A 10,508-nucleotide genomic window follows, 5' to 3' on the forward strand; every position below is an offset into this window, starting at 1 on the left:
AGTCAAAACAAAGAGGTAAAGAAAGAGGGTTTGAGATGGTGTAACATCCAATTCTTGACATAGTAATTGAAAGATTTTAATGAAGCCCCATGAATTTGGGTGAAGCTGGGATAGAGATACATTGCACGACCATAACAAATTGGTCTCAAAAGGAGTAAAAGGAAAGGTAATGTTCATTTGGCTGAAAAAATAGTCATAGGCATAAAAGAAGGGATGTTCCCCCTGGACCGAAGAAGGGAAGCAAATCCTCTCGTCAGGATCAGGTGCTACTAATTCATAATCTTTCTCTTGCTCTCGATTACTACAAATCTTGTGATGTTTCCTCAGCTCCACACAGTACTCAGAATTTACCACAGAAACACACATCAACACGAGGGAGTCCAGCCAGTCCGACATGCCCTCAGGGACTTTGGAAGAAGTTTCGACAATATTTTTGGGAGACTACATGGGTCAAATAAAGTCCTATAGTAAGAAAAATGAAAAGGGTTACTAATCAAACAGCTCGGGTAAGTCAAAACGAGCAACTCGGGCATAAATGGATACAACTCGGACTAAAGTATGCAAATGTTAAGAAGTCGGATATAGCAACAAAAGGAAACCCCAGGACTCCCACCAAAGATCCAGGGGCATCCTTTTGGAGGCAGTAATGGAATGAGGACTCAGAAAAATCTACATCTCAACATCTTCCAAGCAAGGAAAATAACTCTCTTTCAGTCAAGCAACACTCCGAAGGAAAAGTTACAAATCAGAAAGCCATCAAAATCATAGCCATTTTTTTCAGCAAAGGGAATTATCATGCATCAAACATCGAAAGCGGAACCTATTTTCAGAATCAAGCAAAGTTCATCTCTAATCAGAAGGCACAATCAGAAACAGTAACAAACCCTAAAATGCATCAACTACCAGGAAACAATGAAAGGTCCTACAAATTAAAGAAGCCCTAAAAAATAGCACACATGGCAGAAGCAATCAGACTCAGCAAGCAAAGAAAGATTCAAACTTTCCAACTTCTCCCAAGCGAAAATCAAAACTTGATGCAAGGGCATCTAGGCCAGTTTCACTGACCTTTTCTTTACTGTTTTAGGGTAGTTTCATGCATTTTCCTAGTGAATAAGGTGAATTTTGGGTAAAAACACACTTACACCTTCATTTAAGCAATTATTGTGAATTTTGCATGATTTCATGAGATTTTTGCTAGAATTGCATGAGAATTTGATGATGCATAATCTCATGACTTTAGCTAGAGCTTTGATGCACTTTAATTGCTTGATTTCAGGACAAATGAAGCATGGAAGAACCACGTTAGCATTCACGTTAACTTAGTTAACGTGACTACTAATGTAGGATGGCAAAGAGCTTGCAACGTTAATGAGAAAAGTGATCACCAATAACGCCTGCGAAGCCATTCATAGCTTACGTTAAGAGCCACGTTAACTAAGTTAACGTGGTACTTAACGTAGAAGAAAAAGAGGACTCCACGTTAATGAGAAACATGAACTCCAATAACGTTTCTCCTCAATGTTAGTGGTAAAAGTGAACACCACTAACGTTGGAAAACTAGGCAATGCCCCACGTTAAGAGTCACGTTAACTTAGTTAACGTGAACTCTAACGTGGAAGAAGATCAATAACGCCAACGTTAGTGACACTCACTTTTTTCACTAACGTTGGGTCATTAGCATTGCCTACGTTAACTCTCACGTTAAGTTGTTAACGTGAGAGTTAATGTGGAGTTGAATTCAAAGAACCAACGTTAGTGACACTCACTTTTGTCACTAACGTTGGGAGATGGCTTCATTACTACGTTAAGAGCCACGTTAACTTAGTTAACGTGGGTTCTAACGTAGGGACTTAAGGCAATTGGAGCGTTAGTGACAAAGGTGAGTGTCACTAACACTCTCGAAGGTGATAGAGACCTTTAACATGGTACTTAATGTAGAAGAAAAAGAGGACTCCACGTTAAGGTTTCTAACGTTGGAATTAACGTGGGTATATAAGGGTGGAACGTTAGTGGAAAAAGTGAATACCACTAACGTTCTCGCACTCAAAATATTACCCAACATTAATCTCACTAAATGCCCAAGCCTAATTCATATTTCTCTGCAAGCTGGGCCCACTAAAGATGAGAATTGCTTCAACTCAAGGTCCAGAGCCCACATCCAAGACTTGAAGAACTCACTAGAAGATCATGAAGAGTAGTATAAATAGGAGTAGTTTTGAACTAGAGAGAAGCTTAGCACTTTTGGGAACTACTCTATGCATATTTACTTTTCTGTACTTCTAGCATGGATTCTTCTTTTCTGCCATTTTTTATTCCTAGAGCTTTGAACAACTAAACCCCTTTCATTGGGTTAGGGAGCTCTGTTGTAATTTGATGGATCAATTATAGTTCTTATTCTTCTTCTTCTTTCTTTTCTCTTGATCTTACTAGAAAGCTTTCGATCTTAATTCAATTGGTTAGTTGTCTTGGAAAAGAAACTCTCTATAATTGGATCTCCTTTGAACCTTGGAAAAGGGACGAGGAAATCATGCTAGAAATACCTTCTCATGTTGGACCAAATTGGGGTTTGGATGGATATTGTGACAATTAATCCTCCCAACACTTTGATTTGGAAATACATGTGGTATAATCAGTGACCACACCTTCATCTCTTCCCATGAGCAATTAAATCAAGGAATTGGGCAATTGTTCAAGCTTAGAGAGATTGGATTGCCAAGGAATTGGGATCCAATCACTTAAGATTGCCAAGGAGATTAATGAATGCATTGATTGAGGAAGAGATGAGAATGAACTTGATCCGGAGAATGCAATATCTCCTAAACCCAATGATCTCGCCATTTCTGATCTTACCCATTCTATTTACTTTCTGCCATTTAATTTCCTGCTCATTATCCCAACTCCCCATTTAAGATTCTGCACTTTAATTTCTGTTATTTACTTTCTAGTCATTTAAATTTCTGCATCATAATCTAAATTCTGTTTAGCTCAACTAGCATATTCTTCTAACTAAAATTGCCTGACCAATCAATCCTTGTGGGATTCGACCTCACTCTATTGTGAGTTTTACTTGACGACAATTCAGTATACTTGCCGAAGGGAAATTTGTTGAGAGACAAGTTTTCACGCATCAAAACATTCACAAATATCCAAGCATAAAAAAGAATGAAAGAGAAAAGAGAAAGAAAGAAGACCAACCTGCAGTAGGGAAGGAACGATAAAATGATCAAAGTAGCAAAAACACCTACGATCACCTCTTCAAAAGCAGGAGAATGAACGCAAGAAGGAAGAAGTTGTAGTGAAGCAAGAAGAGGAGAAATGGAGATGAGAAACTCTTTGAAAAATTTGAAAAGAAGAAAGGAGTGGGAAGCAAATAAAATGGTGAAGGGGGAAGTTAATGGGCATTTAAAACCCTCGCACGTTCCCGAGGAAGCACAAAAACACGCGCTGCAAAGAGAAATATTCCGCATTTAAAGCTACTAAATTGAAGTTCTACAAACAAACCCAACAAAAATGCTCGAGCTCGGCTTCTCAAGAAGAGGTCAAAAGTCTGAAAGGACACGACCTCAAGAGGAAGACCACGCTCAAGCAGGGGCACTGTTCATGCCCTGGGTCTAGTTGTATGACCCGGGCTGATTGATGACAAGTCGACCGACCTCTTCAGGTCAGGATTACCCGACCTCTTCTCAAAGAGCTCGGCCAAACCACTACGAAACCCCAAAAAAGGGCCCAAACAGAGGAACACGACCCAAGTCCAAGGGCAGCCCAAGCTTAGAAGGATAAAGGCGGTTCCCTCAAAGATAAGATGACTTCACTCAAAGATAAGATAAAAATAATTATCTTATCTCCAAAAAGATCACTCCACACTATTATAAATACACTGGAGCACCTAGGTATAACTCATACTCTGATTCTACAAAAAACCTGCTTAATACCCTTGCTAACTTAAGCATCGGAGTCCCTTGCAGGTACCTCCACCCTCCGTGATGAAGGATCAGCACTACCACCAAGTCCAACGAGTCGGACACGGCGGCTCCGGCCATTATTATCAAGTCGGACATAACAGGTCCGACCAGTACAGAAGATCTCGTTCGAGATTGACCTACAATTTCAGGTAAACCTCGGAACAGAAATTAACAAGAATAACTAAGAAAATTAAAGCAATAGAACAAGGAAAAGTAAAGGAAACTAGATCAAGACAAGAAATAAAACCTAAATTTAAGATGCAATTAACCTAATTCTACCCTAATTCTAAAGAGAAGAGAGAGCTTCTCTCTCTAGAATATGACCTAAGGCATGTTTCTATTCTAAACCTAATTGCTCTCCCCTTGTTCCATCTTGAATTTGGCTTCAAATACTTTAGAAATGAGTTGGATTTAGGCCTGAAGCAGCTCAGAAATTGCCAGCCTCATTTTCTTTAATGAAGTCACATGACGAGTGTCACGCATATGCGTGGCCTGATGAAAACCTCACTCAAGCGTACGCATGGGTCACGTATACATGTTACCTCGAATTCACCAAATCTTCATTTCTTCAGGAATTCTCCACTTTGCATGCTTTTTCTTCACTTCTTCAATCAAATCCTTTTATAAACCTGAAATCAATCAACAAATATATCAAGGCATCGAATGGAATTAAAGTGATTTAAATTTAGCAATTTCAAGGCCTAAGAAGCATGTTTTCACTCTTAAGCATAAATTAGGGAGAATTACAAAACTATGTGATGAGCGGATAATTTATACGCTTTTTGGCATTATTTTTAGGTAGTTTTTAGTAAGTTTAAGCTACTTTCAGGGATGTTTTCATTAGTTTTTATGTTACTATGAGTTTTTGTGTTTTTCTGTGATTTCAGGTAATTTCTGGCTAAAATTGAGGGACTTGAGCAAAACTCTGAAAAGGCTGACAAAAGGACTGCTGATGCTGTTGGGATCTGACCTCCCTGCACTCGAAATGAATTTTCTGGAGCTACAGAACTCCAAATGGCGCGCTCTCAACGGCGTTGGAAAGTAGACATCTAGAGCTTTCCAGCAATATATAATAGTCCATACTTTATTCGGAAATTGACAACGTAACCTGGCGTTGAACGCCAAATACATGTTGCTGTCTGGAGTTAAACGCCAGAAACACGTCATGATCCGGAGTTGAACGCCCAAAACACGTTATAACTTGGCGTTCAACTCCAAGAAAAGCCTCAGCTCGTGGATAGATCAAGCTCAGCCCAAACATACACCAAGTGGGCCCCGGAAGTGGATTTATGCATCAATTACTTACTCATGTAAACCCTAGTAGCTAGTTTAGTATAAATAAGACTTTTTACTAATGTATTAGTCGTCTAGTGTATTAGTCGTCTTTTGACCACGTTTCATCTTTGGTCTCAGTTTTGTTTTATTCTTCATCTTAAGAGACTATTGATCATGTTTTAGGGGGGCTGGCCATTCGGCCATGCCTGAACCTTTCACTGATGTATTTTCAACGGTGGAGTTTCTGCACACCATAGATTAAGGGTGTGGAGCTCTGCTATACCTCAAGATTCAATACAATTACTATTACTTTCTATTCAATTCTCTTTTATTCTTATTCCAAGATATACGTTGCACAAAACTTTGATGAATGTGATGATCCGTGACATTCATCATCATTCTCACCTATGAACGCGCGTGATTGACAACCACTTCTGTTCTACTCTAGGCCGGGCGCATATCTCTTAGATTCCCCAACAGAATCTTCGTGGTATAAGCTAGATAGATGGCGGCATTCATGGGGATCCGGAAAGTCTAACGTTGTCTGTGGTATTCCGAGTAGGATTCCGGGAATCCGGAAAGTCTAACCTTGTCTGTGGTATTCTGAGTAAGATTCCGGTATTGAATGACTGTGACGAGCTTCAAACTCCTGAAGGCTGGGCGTGATGACAAACACAAAAGAATCAATGGATTCTACTCCAACCTGATTGAGAACCGACAGATGATTAGCCGTGCTGTGACAGAGCATTTGGACCATTTTCACTGAGAGGATGTGATGTAGCTAACAACAAGGGTGATGCCTCCAGACGATTAGCCGTGCAGTGACAGCGCATAGGACCATTTTCCCGAGAGGATTAAAAGTAGACATTGATGATGGTGATGCCCTACATACAGCTTGCCATGGAAAGGAGTAAGAAGGATTGGATGAGAGCAATAAGAAAGTAGAGATTAGAAAGGATTCTAGCATCTCCACACGCCTATCTGAAATTCCCACTATTGATTTACATAAGTATTTCTATCCCTTTTTATTTTCTATTTATTATTAGTTTTCGAACTCATCATAAACCATTTAATCTGCCTAACTGAGATTTACAAGGTGACCATAGCTTGCTTCATACCAACAATCTCTGTGGGATCGACCCTTACTCACGTAAGGTATTACTTGGATGACCCAGTACACTTGCTGGTTAGGTTGAATGAAGTTGTGAGCTTCTCTAATAGTGCCTGAAACTCTTTTATCACAATTTCGTCCACCAAGTTTTTGGCGCCGTTGCCGGGGATTGTTCGAGTATGGACAACTGACGGTTCATCTTGTTGCTCAGATTAGGTAATTTTCTTTTCAAAAATCCTTTTTCAAAATTTTTCTTTTCTTTTTCGTTTTTTTTCAAAAATATTTTCGAAAAAAAAATTATTAATAAAAATCCAAAAAAATTAGAAAATCATAAAAATAAAAAATATTTTGTGTTTCTTGTTTGAATCTTGAGTCAACTTTTAAGTTTGGTGTCAATTGCATGCTTTAAAAATTTTTCTTGCATTTTTCGAAAAATACATGCATTCATAGTGTTCTTCATGATCTTCAAGTTGTTATTGACAAGTCTTCTTGTTTGATCTTGATGATTTCTTGTTTTGTGTTGTTTGTTGTTTTTCATGTGCATTTTTCGTTTGTTAGAGTCCATGCATTAAAAGATTTCTAAGTTTGGTGTCTTGCATTTTTTCTTTGCAAAAAAAAAAAATTTTTTTCAAAAATATGTTCTTGATGTTCATCATGATCTTCAAAGTGTTCTTGGTGTTCATCTTGACATTCATAGTGTTCTTGCATGCATCATGTGTTTTGATCCAAAATTTTCATGTTTTGGGTTATGTTTGTGTTTTTCTCTCTCATAATTAAAATATTCAAAAATAAAAAAAATATCTTTTCCTTATTTCCCTCCAAATTTTTGAAATTTTGGGTTGACTTGGTCAAAAATTTTTAAAAATTAGTTGTTTCTTACAAGTCAAGTCAAAATTTCAATTTTAAAAATCTTATCTTTTCAAAATCTTTTTCAAAAATTATATCTTTTTCATTTTTTTATTTCTCGAAAATTTCAAAATTCTTTTTCAAAATATTTTCAAAATCTTTTTCTTATCTTTATAACATATTTTCGAAAATTAGCTAACAATTAATGTGATTGATTCAAAAATTTGAAGTTTGTTACTTTCTTGTTAAGAAAGATTCAAATTTTAAGTTCTAGAAACATATCTTGTGATTTCTTGTGAGTCAAGTCATTAATTGTGATTTTAAAATTCAAATCTTTTTCAAAACTAATTTCAATCTTATCTTTTCAAAACCATATCTTTTTAAATCATATCTTTTATATCATATTTTTTTCAAAATTTTATCTTTTTCAAAAAAAAAAATTTTTTTGATATTCTATTTAATTATTTATTTACTAACACTTCTCTTCACCTCTCTTCATCTAAAAATCCGAACCCATTCTTCTTTACTCTTATCCCCTTTCTTCTTCTAGTAACATAAAGGAATCTCTATACTGTGATATAGAGGATTCCTCTTCTTTTCTTGTTTTCTTCTCTTTCATATGAGCAGGAACAGGGAAAAAGGCACTCTTGTTGAAATTGATCCTGAACCTGAAAGGACTCTGAAAAGGAAACTAAGAGAAACTAAATTACAACAATCCAGAAAAAACCTTTCAGAAATTTTCGAACAAGAGATGGAGATGGCAGCCGAAAATAATAATAATGCAAGGAGAATGCTTGGTGACTTCACAAAGCCAACGTCCAAATTTGATGGAAGAAGCATCTCCATTCCTGCCATTGGAGCCAATAACTTTGAGCTGAAACCTCAGCTAGTTGCCTTAATGTAACATAACTGCAAGTTTTATGGACTTCCATCTGAAGATCCTTATCAGTTTTTAATTGAGTTCTTGCAGATCTGTGAGACTGTAAAGACAAATGGAGTTGATCCTGAAGTCTATAGACTCATGCTTTTCCCTTTTGCTGTAAGAGACAGAGCTAGAATATGGTTGGATTCAAAACCTAAGGATAGCCTGGACTCCTGGGATAAGCTGGTCACAGCCTTTTTGGATAAATTCTTTCCTCCTCAAAAGCTGAGCAAGCTTAGAGTGGATGTTCAGACCTTCAAACAAAAAGATGGTGAATCCCTCTATGAAGCTTGGGAAAGATACAAGCAGCTGACCAAAAGGTGCCCATCTGACATGTTTTCAGAATGGACCATACTAGATATATTCTATTATGGTCTATCTGAATTTTCGAAAATGTCATTAGACCATTCTGCAGGTGGATCTATTCACCTAAAGAAAACGCCTGAAGAGGCTCAAGAACTCATTGACATGGTTGCAAACAACCAATTCATGTACACTTCTGAGAGGAATTCCATGAATAATGGAATACCTCAAAAGAAAGGAGTTCTTGAAATTGATGCTCTGAATTCCATATTGGCTCAGAACAAAGTGTTGACTCAACAGGTCAATATGATCTCTCAAAATCTGAATGGATGGCAACATGCATCCAATAGTACTAAAGAGGCAGCTTCTGAAGAAGCTTATGATCCTGAGAACCCTGCCATGGCAGAGGTTAATTACATGAGTGAACCTTATGGAAACACCTATAACTCATCATGGAGAAATCATCCAAATTTCTCATGGAAGGATCACCAAAAGCCTTAACAAGGCTTTAACAATGGTGGACACAACAGGCTAAGCAATAGCAAGCCTTTTCCATCATCTTCTCAGCAACAGACAGAGAATTCTAAACAAAACACTTCTAATTTAGCCAATCTAATTTCTGATCTGTCAAAAGCCACTTTCAGTTTCATGAGTGAAATAAGATCCTCTATCAGAAATCTGGAGGCACAAGTGGGCCAGCTGAGTAAGAAAGTCATTGAAACTCCTCCCAGTATTCTCCCAAGCAATACAGAAGAGAATCCAAAAGGAGAGTGCAAGGCAATTGATGTGATCAATATGGCCGAATGCACAAGGGAGGAGGAGGACGAAAATCCTAGTGAGGATGACCTCCTGGGACGTCTCTCAAGCAAGAAGGAGTTTCCTATTAAGGATCCAAAGGAATCTGAGGCTCATATAAAGACCATAGAGATTCCATTAAATCTCCTTTTGCCATTCATGAGCTCTGAAGACTATTCTTCCTCTGAAGAGGATAAAGATGTGACTGGAGAGCAAGCTGCTCAATATTTAGGAGCTATCATGAAGCTGAATGCCAAGTTGTTTGGTAATGAGACTTGGGAAAGTGAACCTCCCTTGCTCATTAATGAACTAGATACCTGGATTCAGCAAACTCTATCTCAAAAAAAACAAGATCCTGGCAAGTTCTTAATACCTTGTACCATAGGCATCATGACCTTTGAAAAGGCTCTATGTGATCTGGGGTCAGGGATAAATCTTATGCCACTCTCTGTAATGGAGAAGCAGGGGATCATTGAGGTACAACCTGCCTTGTTCTCATTACAATTGGCAGTTAAGTCATTGAGACAAGCTTATGGGACAGTAGAGGACGTGTTAGTAAAGGTTGAAGGCCTTTACATCCCTGCTGATTTCATAATCTTAGACACCAGGAAGGAAGAGGATGAGTGCATCATCCTTGGAAGACCTTTCCTAGCCACAGCAGGAGCTGTGATAGATGTCAACAGAGGCGAAATAGTCCTTCAATTGAATGGGGACTACCTTGTGTTTAAGGCACATGGCCATCCCTCTGTGACAAAAGAGAGTAAGCATGAAGAGCTTCTCTCATTTCGGAGTCAAGAAGAGCCCCCGCAGTCAAACTCTAAGTTTGGTGTTGGGAGGCCACAACCAAGCTCTAAGTTTGGTGTCAAGATCCCATATCCAAACTCTAAGTTTGGTGTTGGGACTATACAACATTGACCTGATCACCTTTGTGGCTCCATGAGAGCCACTGTCAAGCTATTGACATTAAAGAAGCGCTTGTTAGGAGGCAACCCAATTTTATTTATTTAATTTTTATTTTATTGTTATTTTGTGTTTTATTAGGTACATGATCATGTGGAGTCACGAAAAAAATATAAAAATTAAAAACAGAATCAAAAACAGAAGAAGAAAAATCACACCCTGGAGGAAGCACAGGCTGGCGTTCAACGCCAGTAAGGAGCATCTGGCTGGCGTTCAACGCCAGAACAGAGCATGAAACTGGCGTTGAATGCCAGAAACAAGCAACATTCTGGTGCTGGACGCCAGGAATGTGCCTAGAGGAAAAGCTGGCGCTGAACGCCAGTAACAAGCATGA

At 38.2% G+C, this 10,508-nt stretch overlaps 1 non-coding gene across 1 annotated transcript; it reads right to left on the minus strand.

The window, feature by feature from the left end:
* Nucleotides 1-8,347: 8,347 nt before the first annotated feature.
* LOC127741723 (small nucleolar RNA R71) lies at nucleotides 8,348-8,451 on the minus strand. Its single transcript, XR_008002928.1, has one exon. It is a non-coding gene; the product is annotated as a small nucleolar RNA R71 (small nucleolar RNA).
* Between the last annotated feature and the right edge of the window lie 2,057 nt (nucleotides 8,452-10,508).

Source organism: Arachis duranensis, chromosome 9 (assembly GCF_000817695.3).
Source record: "Arachis duranensis cultivar V14167 chromosome 9, aradu.V14167.gnm2.J7QH, whole genome shotgun sequence".
Lineage (NCBI taxonomy): Eukaryota > Viridiplantae > Streptophyta > Magnoliopsida > Fabales > Fabaceae > Arachis > Arachis duranensis.